Source organism: Pinus tabuliformis, chromosome 1_2 (genome assembly GCF_031772625.1).
Source record: "Pinus tabuliformis cultivar Carrire ecotype Pingquan chromosome 1_2, CPIR1, whole genome shotgun sequence".
NCBI lineage: Eukaryota > Viridiplantae > Streptophyta > Pinopsida > Pinales > Pinaceae > Pinus > Pinus tabuliformis.
Genome location: NC_142298.1, coordinates 1,046,812,427 through 1,046,832,445, shown reverse-complemented (window position 1 = coordinate 1,046,832,445; position 20,019 = coordinate 1,046,812,427).

Sequence of the window (20,019 nt, the reverse complement as noted above, 5' to 3'; positions counted from 1 at the left end):
TGGGTTAAAACTTCAACATATCATCACCCACACCACCCCGCCAGACAACAACCCCCGTATGACGGATAGCGAGGAGCGACGATCCACCTACTACACACAAAACAGCTGCCACAGTCAACTTCCATCTCAAGTGAGCGAGGCACCAGCGAGATCGAGGGTTCACCTTTCTCTTGGATGGCTAGATGCACGTGCATGGTACCAGTGGACTACTCTTTTGAGTAGATCTTATTATTTATGTTCTTCCCATGTTTCGGGGACGAAACATGCTTAGGGGGGTGGAATGTTATATACCTAGGGGGGATAATATGGGGTACCAAGGGAGGTACCCAAGGTAATAATGGAATAATGGGATGGGCCATAGTAATAAATAAGGTGGTTAACCCATGTCATGTAAGGGACCACAAGTAGTTAATAATAATGTAATGGGCCCATGGTATTAGTTGATGGTATGAGGGAACCATGGTAATGATGCATGGTATTGTATGTATGAGGCCTATATAGAGGCTAGAGACTCCACATGGAGAGATATGAAGATGAAGAGAAGTATTCTTGTATGAACAGGCATATGGCTTGTGGAGTGTTCTCCTTCCTTAAGGAGCGAATGTATGGTGTTGCCCTACCTTAAGGGTTTTGATAATAAAGAAGCATTTCATATTATTTCTGGGTTTCTTTGCATTATCTTATACTTTTATATCAGATCTATAATATTCTGGGTTAGATCAACAATTGGTATCAGAGCTACAACAAGTGGTACCAGAGCTCTTTCTTGGGCAAACCGTGGAGATTTTTTTTTTCATTTTTGCAGGGTTTCTTGGGCGGCGAGTTGCAGGTCAGATCTGTATGTTTTGGTGAAAGATCTGTAGAATCTAATTTCAGATCTGTATTCCTTGTGAAAAAATACCCAAATTCAAAAAAAAAATCAGTCGAATCGGAGTCCGGAGGGAGGAGATATCGCTGATCTAAAAATCAGTAGGGTTGCAGAGAATTTTTAGGGCCAACGAATTTGCAGCGCAGATCGGGACGTCCTGGTGCCAGATCTGTAAGATCTAATTGTAGATATGGAATCCTTGTGACAAAACACCTGATTTCAAAAAAAAAAATCAGGCGAATCGAAGTCTGGATGAGGAAGATATCGCTAATTTAAAATAAGCTCTTTTTTAAGAAATTTTGGGTGACGGCGGGAAAGTTGCAGTGCAGATCTGGAATTCTAGTGCCTGGATCAGGATTTCTATCACATGGGCAGATGCAGAATGGTTGTTCCATTTCTAAAAACAGGTTATAATAAAGATTCTGAGCAATATTGACTAAACTGTGGCCACTTTAAATTTTCGCCAAGTGAGGAATTTTTCTCAAACCCTCTTCATGGAGATACTAGATTTTACAGGGAAAGATGATGGTCCTACTATTGAAGAATTCATACAAAGATCCAAGTCTACACATGGGAAATATTGGAGGATTCCAATAGTATGTAGTATGAGAGATGAGGCAAAAAAGTGGTGGTTATCACTTGACCACCATCAGAAGATGGCCAACATCTCAGATGCAGAATTTGAAAAAGTCTTTTTGGACAAATGGTCTCGGGCTAGAAAAAAGGAGAATGAGACACATAAGGGTTTAATTGCTACGGGTGTCTCCTTATTGCAGGTTCATGGATTGATTCAGAAGGAGAAAATCATTGTGTATATAAATCCGAGTTGCAAGCAAAATCTCATAAATATCAACTTGACAAAGAAATTGCAAGTCCCAGCAAAACAAATTGAAAATACACAGGTAGATGATAAGGATGTTCAAATCTATAAGGATTTGAAGCTTTCTATGGATAAGTATGTGTTTCATGGTGATTTTTATGCTTCAGAGATGGATAATATCGATGTTGTTTTGGGATATCCTTGGATGGAATCTGTGGGTACTATCAATATTAATGTGCAGAAGAAATTCCTGAAGCTATGGTATAAAAAGAAGAAAATTACATTACAGGATATTTCCATCCATAAACAGGTAGAGCACATGGAGGCTGAAGCAGAAGATGTTCAAGGGACTGACATATCAGATGATGAGCCTTTGATGATCGACAATCAAACACAAACAGAGGCTGCAGAAGAAAAGGTTACAGGTGATGATACATCAGAGGAGGGCTCAGTGGTTGAAGTCATATTGACAAAGAAGACACCACAACAGGCACCACAGCAGGGTGAAGTCAAGCAAAAGCCATCGTGGGTTAAAACTTCAACATATCATCACCCACATCACCCAGCGAGACAACCATCAAGATGGAAACCAAGTCGTCACATGACGGATCGCGAGAAGATCCACCGAATGCACATCAACACAGAAGAGCTGCCACGGTCAACTTCCATCTCAAGCGAGCGAGGCACCAGCGAGATCGAGGGTTCACCTTTCTCTTGGATGGCTAGATGCATGTGCATGGTATCAGTGGACTACTCTTTTGAGTAGATCTTATTATTTGTGTTCTTCCCATGTTTCGGGGACGAAACATGCTTAGGGGGATGGAATGTTATATACCTAGGGGGGATAATATGGGGTACCAAGGGAGGTACCCAAGGTAATAATGTAATAATGGGATGGGCCATAGTAATAAATAAGGTGGTTAACCCATGTCATGTAAGGGACCACAGGTAGTTAATAATAATGTAATGGGCCCATGGTATTAGTTGATGGTATGAGGAAACCATGGTAATGATGCATGGTATTGTATGTATGAGGCCTATATAAAGGCTAGAGACTCCACATATGAAGATGAAGAGAAGTATTCTTGTATGAACAAGCATATGGCTTGTGGAGTGTTCTCCTTCCTTAAGGAGTGAATGTATGGTGTTGCCCTACCTTAAGGGTTTGATAATAAAGAAGCATTTCTATCTATTTCTCTCTTATTGTTTATGGGTTTATTGCTGTTATCATCTTATTTCTGGGTTATTTGCGTTATCTTATGTTTTTATATCAAATCTATGGTATTTTCGGGTTAGATCTACAACAATTGGTATCAGAGCTATTTCATATTAGATCTACAACAAGTGGTATCAGAGCACTTTCTTGGGCACAAAAGTGGAGATGGGATAATATGGGGTACCAAGGGAGGTACCCAAGGTAATAATGTAATAATGGGATGGGCCATAGTAATAAATAAGGTGGTTAACCCATGTCATGTAAGGGACCACAAGTAGTTAATAATAATGTAATGGGCCCATGGTATTAGTTGATGGTATGAGGAAACCATGGTAATGATGCATGGTATTGTATGTATGAGGCCTATATAAAGGCTAGAGACTCCACATATGAAGATGAAGAGAAGTATTCTTGTATGAACAAGCATATGGCTTGTGGAGTGTTCTCCTTCCTTAAGGAGTGAATGTATGGTGTTGCCCTACCTTAAGGGTTTGATAATAAAGAAGCATTTCTATCTATTTCTCTCTTATTGTTTATGGGTTTATTGCTGTTATCATCTTATTTCTGGGTTATTTGCATTATCTTATGTTTTTATATCAAATCTATGGTATTTTCGGGTTAAATCTACAACAATTGGTATCAGAGCTATTTCATATTAGATCTACAACAAGTGGTATCAGAGCTACAACAGTATATTAGTAGCAGCGGTCCTATAGGCTCTCATTATGTTGTCATTGGTTACAAAATTGACTTTCATCTGTTGTATGATTAAATTAGAGTCTCCTAAAATAGACACTTTTGCAGCTCCTAGAGCTTTGAGGAGTTTAAGGCCTAGCAGCAGAGCCTCATACTTTGCCATGTTATTTGTGCATTTGAAATTCAGTCTATAGGCATGACCTTCTGCATGGTTGTTATATGTATTGTGAATCCAGACACCTGCCCCTGCTCCTAACTTGTTAACAGAGCCATCAAACTCTAAATACCAGGTGATTTCTTGCTTATGGTCAGTATCAAGAGATTGAGTTGTTTTAGGATTGGACAGTTTTAAAATTTCTGTTTGGGGATTTTTTTTGGTAGGTTGGTTGCATTAACTGTTGTGACAGTTTCGTGCGTATGTGCAACCGACTCTTCGTTGACGTGTGCTTGTTGCTCTAGAGCGAAGGGCTCATTATCAATTGAAACATTTGTATCATCATTAAACAAAATAAAGGAATCCATATCAGAGTGGATTGAGTAAATGGGAAAATTTTTAGGCTTGCTCTCACTACTTACCACATATTTCATGAGAGTTTCTCTATACAATCTCTTTGGTTGCTCGAAGACTGAAATGGTGGCATAGGAAAGGTCTAATTGAAGGGATCCTTGGAGCTTTGCTCCCCATGATCTTGACAGGAGCATACCGTACTTTGGTGGAATGTCAGCAACCACTACATCCATGAGGATGGTCTTGTTGGGATATTGGACTAAGGAGACACACAAGTCTTTGATGAGGCCTAGACATTTCACTTGACTTGAGTCAAATGAGTATAAATCTTTGTAAGGTCTTGTAACATCAAGATTAAGTTTTTCCATAATTGCTTTGGGCATAAGATTGTGCGATGCCCCTGAGTCAAACATAGCGTTGTGAAAAACTTTGTCATGTATATGCAAACTGACATAAAAGGGTGGGACAGGTCCATGTGTTGATTTTCCATTAACTTCTGGGCCAAACAGCAGCTCTGGGGTGTCATCTAAAACATTTACATCATCCTTAACCTCTGGCATTTGAAGTGATCTTTGAATTTGTTTCCTATATACATCGTGTTTGGCCAGTTCTGAGAGGGGAATGGATATCTTCAACTTAGCTATTTCTGCCTCTAAATTAAATGGTTTTTCCAATGGAGTTTTGGTGTTGATAATGGCAGTTTTTTCTGTTTCATTTGAATTGTCAACGTTTCGCTCTTGTTTATCACTGCTATGGGAAGCTTTAGCTTGCGGTTTTTCAACTTCAGGAATGTTTTTGGGAACCCTGTTCAAGCTTTCTTTCGAGGAAGGAGGTGGCAAAGGCTGATCTTTGGAAGACTGTATTTCTGTTATGTATTCTACCATCACTTGATGCAAGTTTGGAACAGGTATATCAACTGGTTCTGTTATGACAGCCTTGCCTTTGATCTTGTTGGGTTGTTTTCCATCCTTTGTTTTGCTAGGTTCGGAAATGTCAATGGTCCTAGTTCTTCGCTTATATTGTTTGTGTACTTCATACACAGCAGTATCATAACCCTGTTTAAAATCAAAACACTCACTAGATTTAGTCTGAAACTGATTGTAATTTTGGTCTTCTTGGGACAGGACAGTTTGGTCCTCGCCCTTTAGATCCATTAAGTTCATGTGAGTGTCCTCTATGGGTTCACCAGAAGTAGATCCTTCAACATAGTTATCTTGAAAAGGGGGTCTTATATCATGGTCTTGGGTGGGTCTACCAGTATTTGTGTTCTGTGTTTTCCTAAAATTTGGGTTCCTTATGGTATTGGACTGATGTCCTTCCCATGATGATTTTCTCTCGACATTTTCTACTCTTTCTCCCAACCTTTGCAGGCCACTGATGATAGCATCAAGCTTTTGATCAAAAGATGAGGGTTCTTCCTTAAAGGTGGTTCTTCTTTCCATTCTAGCTTTGTTTCTTTTGGCAATTAAATTGGCTTCTATGCTAACAACAACATTTTGCATGTCCGCAAGGGTTTGAGGAGCTCTTTCTTTTAACTGGTATGCCATATCCGGGTCGAATCCATCGGGAAATTTGTACAAGGCAAGGTCAGGTGGAGGCCTTAAGTTCTATGGTATTGCGTTATATACATTATTGAATCTTGCACAGTACTCCAAAATAGTCTCTTGAGGACCTCGTTTGATCGTATCATATTTAGTTAGTATGTGCAAGGGGTCTTTCTTTTTCTCCCATCTATTGGTAAAGGATTGGTAAAGCTCATCTGGGGTGGTTATGGAATTTGCAGCAAGTGATCTGAACCAATTTCTTACATCACCTGTTAAACTCTGAACAAAAATTCTCATTCTTACACTATCATCATTTATCTCGTAGTTTTAAAAATAATCTTGCATCTTTTTGGTATGCTGAATGGTTGTGAAAGGACCGGTGCTGTAAAAATATGTGATTTTAGATTGGTACTCTTGAGGTAAATCCCCAGCATTAGCAAGTAATTGAAAGGGTGCATACCTATTAGCCATATTGGCAGGTATAAGTGGAACAATGGGGATAAATGGAACAACTGGAGTAACGGGGATCACAGGAGTAACTGGAACACTGGAAACAACAATAGTGTTAGTATGTGCAGTGAATGAAGGTGTGGAAGAAGTACTACGGGATGTAGATGATGAACTAAGGGAAATAGGGGTTGACCCGAACAAAACCTTGACAAGAGTCGAAATATAGCTAGGGTAAGTTGTTTCAAGGCTCAAATCAGCAAAATTTTCTGGTCTTTCTTGTTTCCTAAGGATTTTCGAGATTAGGTTAGGGATTTCAAAAACAGCTGGAGGGTTGGGATCTGGATTTGACCTTGTATATCGTGGATTTTTCTTGGGAACCAGCTTTCGATTTGTTTTTTTTTGGGTATTTTTCCTGGGAATGTTTTTGTAATCAACAAGGTTCTAATTAAAATTTGGGACAGCTTATTTGTAACTTAAAACTAGCATGAAGATTGACTGAAGCAGCATTCATTTACTCTTGTTAATGCAAAGCCAAAAACAGTTTCAAAGGCTTCCTGGCTAACATTCAGGCTTCATCTATAGTTTTAAGAGATAAACATCAATTGGAAAGTTTGATTTATGGTCTCAGCGGAGCTTTCTTACCTTCTTCATGAAACTATCTGAGGAAGGTCCCCAGTGGAGTCGCCATTATGTTATCACTCAGGTTGTCCTTAAGCTCCAAAAAATGATACGGCCGAGGTAACCACAGACCAAATTTGGACTGCAGGTTCTAGCCAACCTGCAATCAGAGAGGGCTCTCTCTTTTATATTTAGCTTTGTTGAAAAGGATTTTAGGCTAGGTTTTGAGTTCAGAGGGTTTTTGTTTTGTTTTTGGTGGGAAAATTGATGTCTTCAGGTAGAGAGGCAAGGCATAGACTGGGAGTTTCAAACCATTGGGCGTGGAGTCGAGGAGGAGAACTGCTGGTGCACTTCTTCAGTGAAAGGAGAGGGAAAGTGGAGCCAGATAGTTGCGCATGAAACATTATTTCAGGTTTAAGTGATGGAAATAATTCTAAGTAATGAGAGGCAGTTAAGAATCTCTCAATCAGCTTAACAGATGGGGGTAACAGAGCTCTGACTAGGGGCAGTAAAGAATCCCTAGATAATTGGCTAGCACAGGTGAATCGGGGTAAATATGAGCCCGAGGGAATTCACATTCATAACCAATTCATTCAGAGGAAAACATAAAGAAACAGCAAAAATTGAGCATAGAGTGTACTTAAACAAATTCTAAGCTATTCTTTCTTTCTGGTATCTAGATAGTGGCAAACAATGAACAGAGGTAAGATGCACTTATTGCTTCAGACTACAGCACAAGAATTCCATCTTCATATCTCCAAAAACATTCATTTACAACAGACAATTTTCTCTCCAAGCTTTCAGCGATCTTTGATTATAGAAAAACCCAGGTATACAAGGCAAGTCTCTGGTGAAAATTCTCAATTTTCCAACCCTTGTAACAATGTAGAGGGCGGTATATATAGGGAAAAACTCTCTACAACTGCTTTTATTACAACTTGACCTAAGGTATTAAAGAAAGATGATTACTTGACCTAATCCTATCCAGAAATAAATACAAAAAATAACTCAGCTGCGCTCAGGGCTGCATTATCAAAACTGAGTAAATGATGTAGTCCTTGGCGGCTTGGTGCAGTTTTTTCTGTAATAAATGTGTATGGGTTTCTGCTTCTTTGCCGTTCGTCTGCATTTAAAGCTTTAACTGTGATTTGAGGGCAAGGATGGGCTTATGCCTCTTGATTTGACTTTCTGGGGGGCTCATCAATGTTCAAGTGCTTCGAGCCCCTAAAAAATCTTGACTGATACTCTTTGGCTCTTCTTCTTCCTCTGATACTCTTTGACAATAAACTGGGCCACTGTTTTCCTTTGTTGTGGGTCTAATCACAAATTAATGGCCGTTGTTCAGCCTCTGCTTCCTCTAGAACTATCTTCAGCTCCTTCCGGCAAGATTCACAAAGAAAAATGGGTCATTTGGCACCTTTCAGGCTTCCTGGGGGATGCAAAATGAAAATATTCCCTAAAGATTCCCCATTTCAGCCTAAAAAATCTAGCTAGGTGCAAATCGCTCATCAAAAACTGCCTCAGAAACTGATTCCGGGGCTCCGAAGTGCGATTTTTGCTCCTTCGCGCAAAAAACGTGATGATGACGTCAGCGATGGGACCTCGTACGGTGGGTGACATCAGTGATGATGTCAGCATGATGACATGGAAGGATGACATCAGCATGATGATATCATCACGTACGGATGGTGACGTGGCAGGTACGGCGGCTCTAATGATGTGGTAGGACACGTGGCAGGTGACTCGGCGGTACAATGGAAGGAGGCCACGCAGGTGGCTGATGTGTCAAGTTGACTGGGCAGGGAGGTGACGCAGGCAGGTGACGTCACAAGGGAAATGGCGGTAAGCGGTTTTGGGCGCACCGCCTTAGCGCCTGGGTGGTTTTGGAGGGAGGGGCTCTGCCACACCCGAGAGCTCGATGCGTGGCAAGAGTACGGCGGTGATACTGCCCATCTCTCGAATGCTAAGCTTCGGGCGATTCGGGGATGGGAGGGCCCGTCAGCCGTAGATCTGCGGGGTTGACTATCCAACGGCTGGCGGCGATGGTGAGGCAGCGGGGGCATACGGGCGGGGAATATCCAAGGAATATTCCAATTTTAATATTTGTGCGCGGGGGTTTAGACTTAGGGAAAGGGGTTTCATGGGTTTAAAATGAGCATGGTTAATGTATTTATAGTTGGGGCTTAGGGATAAGGGGTCAAGCATGGTTTTTTGCGAGCGGGTTTAACAATTTATTCCCGAAACTTAGGATAAGGGGGAAAAAAGTAGGTTTTTTGAGGGTTTTAGGGCTAGGGAAGAGGCTGTTAGCATGACCAGGTGTCATCTAACTCCTGTTATGACTCGGATGCGCTAAAAACGGCCCCAGGTGGACCATTTTTCCTGGACTTATAAAAATATGGCTATATTGCCAGGGAGGGGATATTTTACATAGGGGGATTTTTATATACAAAGTTTTAGTAGGGGAAGGGGGAAAACTGATAGGGAGTTATATACTAGAGTTAGTAGTTAATATGGAGATGATAAGCAGGCGCCAAGGTCAGGGACCTTGGGCTAATTTTGGGGAAAAGAATTTGAAAAGAGATAAAATCCTTGAGTGAAGCAGATCTTCACCAAGGCAATCTGATGCAGAGGATGATGGAACTAAGAGGAATCAAGCAGATCTTGACCTCTTTGGGGAAATTATTAAGTGACTTAGGGAATTAGAAGAAGGGGGAGTTACTGATGTCCACCTTTGAGCTCCTTTGAATGAAAACTGCCTGCACTGTGATCCAGAAAAATATACACTTAGTAACACAAAATTGATCATAAGTCATATTTCTGCAACCTCTCAGCTACCTACCCAGCCTACTCACCTAACATTTTTTCGTCTTTTTTTTGGTTTGGGTGCACTTAGACTTGCAGACCCAGATTTACAATTTTTCTTTTTAATGTTTCCTATCTAGATCTACACTTATTTCTGCCAGGGCCCATATTAAACAGTTGGGTCCCTTTGATTCTCTACCTATCTACAAATCTGCCAAGATTAAACTGTTTGGACAGACACATTTCTCTATATTCTAAAACAGGAAATTGAAACCTAGGAAGGCCAAGATTAGACTGTTTGGACCTTCCTTAAATGAAAACTCTTCAAAACTGGAACAACTCATCAAATTGGAATCAGCAGTGGCATTTGGACTAGCACACTTCATGGCTTTCTTCTTTGGCTTCTTCTAGAAATATGGAACACTGCAGCTTGCAAAGTATGACATATTTGGCATGTAAAAATGTCAATCATGAAATATGAAACCCTGTTGCAACAGGAGGCTAACAGTGTCAATCACGATGCTGGAAGACAGAGGCTATGATGTAGTCTTTAGTAAGGGAAAGGTTTCCCTTATACACATCATCACTAGATAGGTGAAGTAGATCGGTTCACGAGTCAAGAACCTGTATGCTCTTGAGGTACAAGATGCATGCAAATCCTTGAGCAGCAAGGCAACTGATGGAGACTTGGTGGTTGAGAGGGAGGGTATATTACCTCTCAACATGCTGCGCTAGAAGAAGTCTCAAACAATTGTGGATGAGCCAGGATTGGTGCAACAGCTTCAAGAGGTAGTGGAGCAGCCAAAACTAGGGAAGCCGAGAGGAGATCGAGTAGAGATGTCTACTCATGCAGAGACCTCCCATATGGGGAAACTTCGAGCCATGTGGGCTAAGGGATCACATGCAGTCATACCTCTAGGTAGGAGGTGGGAATTGTAGAGTGATCGTCCCAAGGATGAGGGGCAGGATCCTTGATATACCCAACCTCTTGGATGAGACCTTGCTACGGGAACCCCGATGTGGAGTAGCAGGAACTGACTAATTGGGTAGAGATAGATGTGGATGGAGAGGTAGAGAGAGTTACAATGCAGGGAATCCTAGGACAGTGCATAGCATGCAGGCTGCAGAAATGCAAGAGGCACAAGTGTGTTGCACAGTGCAGGGTAGCACAGAGAAGGGTGCAACATGCGAGATGCATGGAGATGTTGCAGTAGTGCAGAAGTTAGAGAGGGAGCACTTTTCAGCAGTAGGTAGAGCTTCAGCATCAGAGTATGTTTCTAGCCCAACAGAGAGGTCAGTTGGTGGTAGAGGGAAATGTTCCCCTAGGGTTTTTTGGGTTGAAACCCTAACAGACTGAAAGTTATCTATTCAAAGAAACATACATTCATACAGCCATTATGCTATTATAAGAAAATTCTATGATAATGGTACGTACCTTTGGTCCTACGTTTGAGAAGGCCTTTAGGGTCCAAACCCTTCTTGGAGTTCCCTTCTTCTCTTTTGTCCTGCAAAACAACCAATTCAAAGAATACAGCAGTACATGGACAAAAAAATATGAAGAAATCATCTTCATGTTATAAAGAAAGGTAGTTAGTTATGAAATCCAAACAACCATTTACATATGAATTCTAAACATGAATATCATTAACATAAAGAAGGTTCATTTCGGGAAGCAAGACATGTGTTTATTTTATTATAGACAAATAAAGTACATAAAAAGGAATATTTTCACCTGAGTCACCTTCAGTAGGCTCCAAGAAAAGCTTCCTTCCGGATCCGTTCCAGCCTCAAGCCTCTAACAAAACTCCCTCCATAACTCTCTTCATGATGTCATAAATGGTGGATGAACATCAACACACAAGGAAACAAAGGTTTCTTGTATAAAATGGGGGAAGTGCAGAAGGCACAAGGGACTTCAGACCTGGTCAAGGGAAAAATCTCAGCATAATAACCTTTCTGTCTCTTCTCTCCTCCCTTAGGCCTTCCCTTTGAGGTATTTTTATACCATCTCCAAAGTATTTTTTTAGTTAGGAGTTGGTTGGGAACAGTTGGGCCACGGGCACTAACAGGTGATCAGCAGGTAAAACCCACGATTTCCGCCCAAAAATAAGGAGTTTCATATTTTTTTTAAGTGTTTTAATACATACACGTGGGTTGGCTATACACATACCCGCGTATACACGCGTTAACTCAGGGCAATGTTGCGTATAAGGGATAAAACACTATTTTTTTAATTTTAGGACCAGGTTTGGAAGGAGGGGTTGGCCTAGGCCATGAGTACAGCATCACAAACCATAAGAGTGAGATTTGGAGCTATAACAGATGCCCCCTAATATATGAGGTCAGAAGGGGTACATGATGGCCGAAATATATTATGTGAGTACATGGAAAGGAAGTCTGTCAAAAATCGAGGAGGAATTCACCAGAATTCAGCCTGCCAAGCCACCAAAGGAGATCAGAAAGAAACATTGTCTAAGGCGGGCATACCCATGCTCAGAAAAAGTAAAGCATGTCCACATATCAGGTACAAGCAGATCCACTAAGTATACAAGTATAAATGACTGAAAGATACATAATGGATAATCTGATCATAATGAACAAGTACATGTCTGAATATCACATATAAGACTGTCAATGATGCTGAAAGATGCAATGGATCACTGATATCAAAGATTGATCCCCAAAAGGTACCAACTAAACATGATGGAATAGGATGGTACTACACTGCAAAATCAGGTGCCAGCATATAGAATTTCGCCATGACTAACTGCAACACATAAAGTGGAGTCGTATCAACTAGCAGCAACAGGAGCAACTGTCAAGTGAACCAATGAATGCTGATACAACCTGAGGTCTTCACCGACTGCCATGGTACATTTCTACAGCATGGGAATAAATGATTTGAAGTTGACCATGTGAGGAATCATTTGATTACCATTCATTGATGTATATTGTTAACAAATGCGAGACTACTCACCGATAATGATAATGAGCGTCAAGGTACCCAGTACAATCTAACAAGTGTGAATAGATGAGCTGGAGTTGAACACCTGTAAGAATCTATCGATCAGGAGATAATGATGATTTCTCACTGTCGATAGCAAAGGATCTGCCACTAATGACTGCAAACCCAAGGTACTGCTAAATGGACTCTAGATCTTTGCCCCAGAGCAATGAGTCGGAGTCGATAGGGAAAGATCTGCTAGAAGGAAGGCATTAAGGCATCCTTCATCAATCTAGCGCGAGTGTAACCCGTAGGCCAATAATGTGGAAGGAATCGGACGAAAAATATGTAGTAACCCAACCGAAGTACGTTTCCGGCGTAAACAAGATGTGGGTAGTGCATGGAAGAAACCCTCTGAACCAACCAATAATGAAAGCTGACACAGAGGCGAGGTATCCACCAATAGGGTCAAATGGAAACCAAGGTACTGCAGGAATCCCAATGTGTGATAATGTAAGCTGATGTCAAACACAAGGGAAACAACTCAGTCAAAGACCCATGATACTAATCGATGCTGAGCACAAGGTAACCTATCAATAATGAAAATAGGGCCAGGGTGCAGCTCTAGGCCTGTCCTCAGAGCAATGTGTCGTCATTGATAAGGACACGACCCGCCAGCAAGAAGTCAATGGGGACCTTCTCAAACCGGCATGAGTAAAGGACCAATATAACTAATGTGATGATAGACATGATACTGACAACTAGGGATGGCCGACTGAAAAATGCGTCAAGAGACACCACAGAGAAGCCGACTCAGGCTAACTTCCCTTGAACAAAAGCACGACTCAATGTGACTATGTGGCAGCATATGATGACTCTGTATAAGTTCGCTATGGAGGAGGCACGAACGAACCCTCCATATGATTGGAAGAGATAAACAATCGGGGGAGAACTGACTCAATAACAAGGTTATGGTGTACCTAAGTCAAACTAAATCCCACCCATACGAAGGAGACTTTGTTTTAAGTGCTTTGTTCAAGTGCGACACAACTGACTCTAGCTGCCAACAATAAATGGAAATAATGTCCCGTTCCCGCTCTTTTTGGAATATTTAATTTCTTTTGTTTTTTTCTGTTAAGCCAAAAAAAGAATAAAAGAATTCTATGGTACAGTGGAAAGAACGAGTGTCGGTGAAATAGATGATCTAGTTCCTGGGAAAGGAACGTTCCTATGCTCAATGCAGGGAGGTGAAAACTGGTCAGTGACACTCAAAGGTATTTTCCTTCCACGGGTCAAGGTGTGTCAAGCTGCAGAAGTCAAAGGTATGCAAGGTTGATTTTGCAGACGTCATGGTCAAAATTTGGCTTAAGCACGAGTCCAAGTGAAGCCGGCTCTAGGACAAAAGGTGCAAGTGGTCAACATGCAATACAGTAGTACAACTCAACACAAAAGAGCCTCTAGGGTATAAGGCCAAAACAAAGCGGAGAAGCTAAGAGGAATGAGTCTTCAATGCTTAAGTCATGGCGGGACTACTGAGGACTCCCGAGCCTACTCATATCAGAGCAGCATGGGCAACAAATTTCAGTGAGGTGCTAACTAGGATGCCCATGTAAAGGATGGCTCTACCATCGTGTCATGATTTAAAGAATCGGCGAGTGAAGATGGCTTACGAACCATAACATGATGGGATCGACCCTATGGCAGATGTATCGGTCAAATGGAGGCTAGTATGCAAAATTCAATGGAAAAATGGTGTCCCTAACCTATATGCCAGTGAGAACACGACACCTGCCATGACGGGTCAGTAGTCATGGAACCGCCTCGAAACTAAAAATCATCCAAAATGTCCTAAAAAACAGACCAATCTCGACATTCCAAGCTCCCAAGTTAAAAGTCACATGAGGCCAAACAAAATAAAATTTTGAAAAAAAATTTGCATTTTCAAAACTTATAAAAAGCATTTTGGACTCACCATTTTTACCATTTGAGTTTGAGAGCAAAGGGTTTGGAGCAAAAGGAGCAAACTTCCCACAGCCAGATTCAACCGTTCAAATTCATCAAAAACCTCCAGGTAACTCTTATACTTAGTTTGCAATTGATTGTGACAGGTTTTAAGATTTTTGGTTGATGTTTCACTGTTGAACTTTTGTCCAAAATTTCCTCGTGGCGTATATGCGGGTTGGTAATATTGAACCCGCATATACGCAGGCCCTATACGTGACTGTGTGCACAGGGACCTGCGTATACGCTGCGAACCATTTTTAAACAAAAACTAATGGTCTTAAATCGATTTTTTCTCAGGATGCCTGTCACGTGGCATGAAAGAGAGCACGCAGTGGTAGACAATGAAGTTATGAACAGTCCAGAAGCATTAGATGCCCTACGGGGATGCGGTTTGCTTAAATTTTTTAAATTGCCAAATATGAAAGTGAACACGTGTCTGCTTGAGATGCTCATTGATTATTGGGATGTCGATGAGGAAGATTTTACGATCGATCAGATGCTGCTCAGGGTAGAAGTGGAGGATATCTATTTTATCACGGGCCTTTCCTGAAGGTGAGAGGTAGTACAGTCCCGGGGCAGGACACAGAGTGCCCTCTCGATAGGGGACTATGTACAGATATACTGCTCGGGACATCCCAAGAAGGTTGGGAGCCAGATTTCCATCACACATGTGGCGAGTTTATCACTTAGGATAATCTTGTTCACCATGGCTCGAGTGAACGGATCATCCTCTCTGCATCAGGCATCACAGCAAAACATGAGCATGGCAGTTGACTGTCTCACTACTATGTTCGACTGGTGTACTCCTCTTCTGGCAATCATGAAGAACCAGCTCACTTCTATCAGGAGGGGTCAGACTAAAAACTTTGGATATGGTAGCATCTTATGTACTTTCTTTTTCAAGAAGGTTCCCGCACTCCGCCCCAGGGTAGCATTTTCCATTAGCACCCCACACGATCCACGCATGGGCCGGTGGGCTGATCTGATGAAATGCCTGTGGGGTGGGGAGGTCCCAAGGACTACCTTTGACGATGACTTCTTCACCTGGTGGGATCCGCAGATCATCGCTGTGGATGACTACCCCTATGCTGGGCTGGATTTCCGAGGAGATCCTGATCTAGTGTTACCACCGAATGCAGCATGGGGCGAGATCGGTAAGATTTTTTGATTTTTTGATTTTTTGGATTTTTCTAATATAATAATGAATTTTGAAAAATATTTTTTGATGAGATTCAAATGGCTGATATGATGATCATGTTCCAGACACTGGGCCTGTACGACCAGATGGATTCCTGCGGCATGGACGGCGTGACCGAGGAGCCGCAGAGGCAGCTACTGATACAGAACGGACTCTAAACAACGTTCAACGACACTTGGTGAGATTGAGCTACCGAGTACCGATGGCCGTCATCGAGGACCTTCCTGAGGATATGCAGCGTCATGTGGTTGGCATGCCACGTGACTGGGTTCGCATTTTTCGGCATGTGGCCAATGCTATAGTGACATACTTAGACGCTCATCCTGAGCCAAGGCATTAGATATGTCAGACATGATTATGGGCATTTGAGTCCCAATTTTGTATATTTTTTGGACACACATATGTACACTGAGACGTTTTACGATATATATATATATATATATATATACAGTTTGACTCTTTGATGCTTGATTTTATTATGATGAATGATTGATGTGCCAGTCTAATGCTTGATTAGCGATAGAATCAACTAACCAATTATGAGATCTTGGAATGTGCAAATAATTAATATAAATAAATGATCTTTGCAACAACCTCACCCTTAAATACTGGCGATATAAAGATGTATCCCGTACCCGATAAATGTTATTTAGTTGAGACACTATCAATTGAGAATCAAGATATACTACCAACGAGTCAATCCCATGAGAGATTGCCTCAGATAATAAATTAATAACAGCAGTATACTCGGCCATATTGTTTGAAGCAGGACTGATGCACACGCCTCTTGATGCCATCAATTGACCAGTTGGATAATAGAGTACCCAAGCTGCGGAAGCAAGATTCCAAGTGTGTCGACTAGCACCATCGGCGAACCAAAAATAGACCAAATCATCCATCAACACCTGCCACAACAGACCAAAAAGTGTTGATATTATAAAAACTCTCGACGAAATATGTACAAATATACATAAAGTACAAAGAAGCCATTGCCTAGCCAAAACTAAGCAAAGCACTTCTTTTGGTGGAGCCCGTCAGGGGGCTCCACCGACTTACTCCTAGGGATGTTTATAGGTACGATGATCGAACCAATCAATATACTCCCTTTGGAAAATGAATGTGTTGGAGCCAAAGAGACCATACAAACATCTCTAGTTGAACTGGAGGACCGAGATTTGACTTCATGCATAGGGGAATGAAAGTGTAACCGACGATGTAAATCTTCCAAAGGTCGATCTATAGCCTTCATTGCTTCGAATATCGCTTCATCCAATGGAAAAACAATATCCAAGCAATCCAATGTAGAGGTGGAATCGAGGGTCTGAAAATGAGCCAGATCACCATCTATCTCTTTCCCAGAGGAAGAAGTAGAATGGTTATCTACAAAGTTATCGATAGATTCACACCTAAGCTCTACTGTAGATATAAGAGATTCTATTCCACCCACCTTGTCGTCACCTGATGTGGTCACAGATGAAGCTAAGGTTCCAGGTTTCGAAGAATAAGGAGTTTGAACAAACTCTCTCCGTAAAGGATCCCTGGAGGATGAAATTGTATCTATCCCATATGTAGGAGGGGGCAGATTAAATGTACCCATCAATGAAGAGTACATCTCGACTCCTAGATTCTCAGTAGGTGGACGGTGGTTACCCACTAAACGAATAGTAGAGTCAGATTTTGCTTGATGATCGAATGGACAATAGTCCAATTGATCAACCTTAATGATTTTCCCCTCATGAGGAAAGAAAATGACATGAAACAGAGTGGAAACAACAGCATCCATCTCGTATACCCAGTTCCTTCCTAATAGGAGATTATAGTCTAGGTTAGCGTCTATGACCTCTACTTCGATATTAACGACCTTTCCTCCAACACATATAGGAAAGGCCGGGATAATCCGTACGGTCTATGAGAATGACCATCAAATGTTGTCAATAGGGTGGGTGAAGGAACAACCGATGGTGATCTAATGGCCTTCCAGCATGACATAGACATGACACACGTGGAAGCTCCCTCATCTACAACCATCCGAAAAATATTTGTTTTTTGGTAGGTAGACTTTATCTAGAAAGCCATTTGATGAGGAAGTCTCTTTTTGACATTACTCATATCAAAAGTAAGAGCTAAGGAATTACTTGGATCTACTGCCCCCATTGCTGATAGCAAGACACTTCGTTGAGCAGGACACGACTGGAGAACCTCTAAAGCGGACATAGCACATGGAATCTGAGCCAGATCCTCAACAATGGAGTAATTCTGGGCTGCCCCAATATTAGGGTTGATAGTCGCTCGTTTTGCGGAACCTTTCGGTACCCAAGGTATAGTCTCAACAGAAGGTCGCTCAATATGAAGTGGGTTGTTAGTTTCGGGAATTGATTTACCCTTGGAAGTTTCACCTTCACCATAATCGCGTGACCATGTGGTCACATTAGCGTGAGCACCCATCATGAAAACATTTGACGATTTTTCCCCTTCCTGGTTGCCCCCAGCGGAGGTTACAGGGTTTGAATTCGCGCCAACAAGAAGTTGCTGCCCTTGGGGAAATGGGTTGCTTAACATAGCTTGAGAACTAGAAGTCCCTTGCTGTCCTAACAAGCGCTGAGTGTCTTCAATATTAGGGCAGAGATGAGTTAGATGGTATGCACTGCACAATTTGCATGGAAACTTGAATTTCTTTCTCGAATCATTTCTACCACCACCAGCGTTGTTGCCGGATTTATTTGCATCAGGCTTCCCATCCTGGTTCTTTTTCTTACCTCGTCCTTTCCTTTTCCCATTGGAATTTTGATTTCCTTTGGGGTTATTAGATTGGACAACATTTATTGAAGAATTTTGGGAAGCGGGGGAATTAGACGATGTGACTTGGTTGTTAGAAGCAGCTTGCAAGGACAACGGCTGTAATTGATTCAACAAGTTCACTGTAGTTGTGTATACTAACCCAATGATACCATCCGCATGTGGACCTGGCTTCGACTTAGCTACGTCAACCGTAGATCCAGGAGCATCTGGCAAGTATTTTTGTAGGATCGTAGACTGAGAGTAGATCAATTCTAATTGTTGGGCCCTAAAAATGGCTTGCTCCTCAGAATAGACTCCAGACATGGAGACATCCTTGGAGATCTTGGGTTGTAACGACTTCAAAAACCACTCGAGATGGTACTCCGGAGGGATTTCAGCATTAATGAGCCTCTTTCTCCGTCTCCATTCCTGAATATGGTCAGAAATGTGGGTTGCCTTATCCTGACAAAAGGTTGCCAGAAGTTCAGTTCCGGCGTCATAGCGGACAGGCAACTGGAAATTATTTAAGAAAACATTGGCTAAGTCAGCGAATGATGTAAAGCTGCCCCGTGGAAACTCTATATACCATTTGGCCGCATTATCAGTCAAGGTGCACTGAAAGAGTCTCAACCTAATCAATTCATCGATAAGGGAGTTAGATGAGCACCACAAATGGAATGTGGTTACATGGTCACCTGGGTCCTCACCACTCTTCCCTTCGAATTTTGGAATGTTCAAACGGAGTTTGGTTGGGACCGGAGGCCAGGCCGGATTGTACTTGATTGGGTCATTTGTTAGCCTAGTGAGATCTGGCAAGTTCAACGTTGCTAGAAACAGAAGCCTAGGAGGACCTTGGGGATTCCACCCAGACTGGGCAGAACTCCCAAAGGTCTGAAAAGATTGTCCTGGAATTTGGGAGGCACTAGGCTGCCCGAAGTAACCAGTAGAACCGACTGAACCAAAAGGCAAGCCTTGTGGTCCAACAAAATTCGGAGTTTGACCAACTTCGGACGTATAGCCTCCATAACCAGCAAAGTGTCCTCCTAAAAGATTGTAAGGAGTTGATAACCCCTGATACGGATTCCAAGCCGAAGCTAGGGGAGGAATACTTTGGAACGAACTAACCATGGAGTACGACCTATTCCCTTCTTGGCCGATAAACGGATTCCCGGTTCCCGCGCTACTAACCCCAGGTTTATTCCAACCTTGGAAAGGATTGCTGCTTTGTCCTACAGAAGAAAAAGGCATGGATCCTATCGTCAGGTTGGAATGTGGTATATGACCACTTCCGAAAGGAAAACCCTGGAATGAAGCCGATCCGCCCATCATGGACGTAACGGCACTAAATGGAACCAATGGAATACCCTGTGAGTGGGTGCCAAATGGGAAGAATCCAGTACCAAAAGCATTGGTTTGGGTATTTCCACTCGTGGACGGAATGGAGGTAGACCCAACTAAAGATGTGCTAGAAAAAGATCCAAACAAGGAAGCAGAGGAGATGGAAATGGTTCCCCCCCCTTGCACCGATGTTGGGGTTTGCATAGTCGTAGCACTTGTAGAAGCCATGCTTCCA